The sequence below is a fragment of the Brassica oleracea genome, chromosome C2 (assembly GCF_000695525.1).
Source record: "Brassica oleracea var. oleracea cultivar TO1000 chromosome C2, BOL, whole genome shotgun sequence".
NCBI classification, from domain to species: Eukaryota; Viridiplantae; Streptophyta; class Magnoliopsida; order Brassicales; family Brassicaceae; genus Brassica; species Brassica oleracea.
The window spans coordinates 6,954,233-6,956,707 of NC_027749.1; positions in this window are offsets into that span (position 1 = coordinate 6,954,233).

Here is a 2,475-nt window from a genome sequence, read left to right on the forward strand (position 1 = left end):
TTTATGTAAATTTTGTAATATTATACATAGAAATAATTAAAAACGTTCTATATTTTTTTTTTTTTTAATTTATTTTTAATATTTTTTATATATTAATATTATTTTTTTATTTATTTTAAGGATCCAAATCCGGATTCGGATATCCGCCGGATATTATAATTTTTAGAAGGATATCCGACACCCGGATATCCGAGAACCCCGGATCCGGATAAGGATAATAAAATTATGTATCCGTCGGATAATGATCCGTATCCGGATACTTTAAAATTGTCCGGATTTCCGATCCGTCCGAGGCCTAATTGGCAGGCTATAAATATAGATTATTATTTAATGGTATTTTCTCTAAAATCGCGGTAGAGATGCATAAGTTTACAGTTGGCGTTCCGCTGGCAAATGACAATAGCTAAAAAAAAAAGCCTAATGGTCCGTATACATCAATGATGGCAAAAAGCGTGAAAATGGCATTACCAATTTATAAATATGTCTCTTGAGCATTCCATGTGGTCGACTCACCACCAGATGAAATAATTGTTATCTTAAAACAAGTTCCCACAAAAATGCTCTAACGTTTCTGAACTTTATATATCTTACATAGGTTATTTAGAAAATTTCGCAAGATATTCGCATATTCTCATGGCTCACTAAACGAAATGATAAGTTGACTTTCTTAAACCTTCCCTAATATTGTATCATCTCAATGTATAACTTCTATACTCGTCACATTTTGTTTTGGAAATTAATGATTTTAAGTTCTTGTAATCTTATAAACTCAAGAGGTTTTACAAGTACCATTTAACAAATTAAGGTTTAGTAATGTTTTTGTTTCCAATGGTTTTAGTTTTATTGTTTTCTCATGTAGGGAAGGCAACTATAAAAGTCCAATGTTTATAGGTTATGAAATTCAAATCTTGTGGGGAAATCAGACAAAAAAAAACTCTTTCGTAACATGAGTAATGGCTCATTGACTTCTTATATATTTGTTCAAAAATGTTAATGTCCATGGCTTATCTTATTGCAACTTGGTAGACTTTCAAAGCATCATATATATGTTAAAATAAGAATGCAAACAGCTTAGATAGTATATTACTTTCTTCTGCATATCAAGTTGGTTAATTTCATTTGGATATAACGGATCCAAAAATTAAGGGAAAATCGGAAAAATAGGATACTTTGAACTTTTCTTTGTCACAATAAGACTTCTCATATTTTTACCAATTCTGGACATGTTTTACCCTTCTTTAACAGGGAAAATAGTAAATTGCATTTTAAAAATGTAGAAAAATATGAAAACTGTTGGAAACATTAGTATGACAATATATATATTTAAACTTTTTTTTTACAAAAATTGGAATCGTATTTTATTTTATCTTCTAGGTATAGTTAGAAAATTCATTATGGTAATCTACCTAGTTTATATGTCCGATTTTAATTTTTAAACATAGATATATCAACGGTATATACCGTAAACTAACATTTCTTGTATATTCTAGCACATATAGAATCGATTACGTTATAATCAAGAAAGATGTCTTCGGTCTACCTACAGTTTGATAACGATATATAGCCACAACTCAATGATATAGGTTGGTTATACTACGTGACATAACTTGTTCTGCCTTTTACCTTATATGACGCCTACAGGAAGAATACATTTCTCACCTCATATACGGTGTTCTGGTTAGGTAGTGTACATATTCTACGCAAATCGTGAAAATATGGAAACTTTCATATTCGGTTAAAGAAGTTTCCTAAATCTAAATTAATCTACCATAAATCTCTCAAAATATATTTGAGAATATTTTCTCCACGTTCTTCTTCTCCTCCTCCTCCTCCCACGATCTTTTTTCTCTTAGTTTGTGTTTCTCTGTTCTTCATCCACAAATTCATCGCTTCTCTCTATCAGTACAACATGGTTCTAATCTATGTTAAATCTGGTGAATGGGTGTCTAGTTGCAGTGAAGAGTGAAGTTTCGTGATAGCTAACACAAGGCGTGGTCGAATGGTAACATTAGAAACTACTACTCCATTGGAAAAGCTCAAGAGGATCGTGTGTGAGGATTATGGGGTGGACTATAATGTTCTTAATACCGAGTTCAGTTATTCGATGGTGAATCAAAGAGGGAATCCTCCAATTATTATCACCAATGATCGGCAAGCCTCTAATTTTGTGGTGTATGCAAAGAGGGATTCATCTACTATCTTGTGTGTCACGTTCTCTGGTTTGGGTGTAAATAAAAAAGAACGAGTCAATATTGATTTGAATAAGGAGCCGTGTGATTCAAGTAATGTTGAGGATGAAGAAGTTCCTGAGATAACTCGAGCAGATTTTGTGAAGCAGTCAAAGGAGTCTTGTGATACAAGGAATGATCATGTCGCTACGGATGGTTCCGGTGATGCTGGGTTAAGGAGTGAAAACAATGGAGACAGTGAAAAGGAGGGTCGAGCTTGGAGAGGAGATTTCGTGAAGAAGGATCA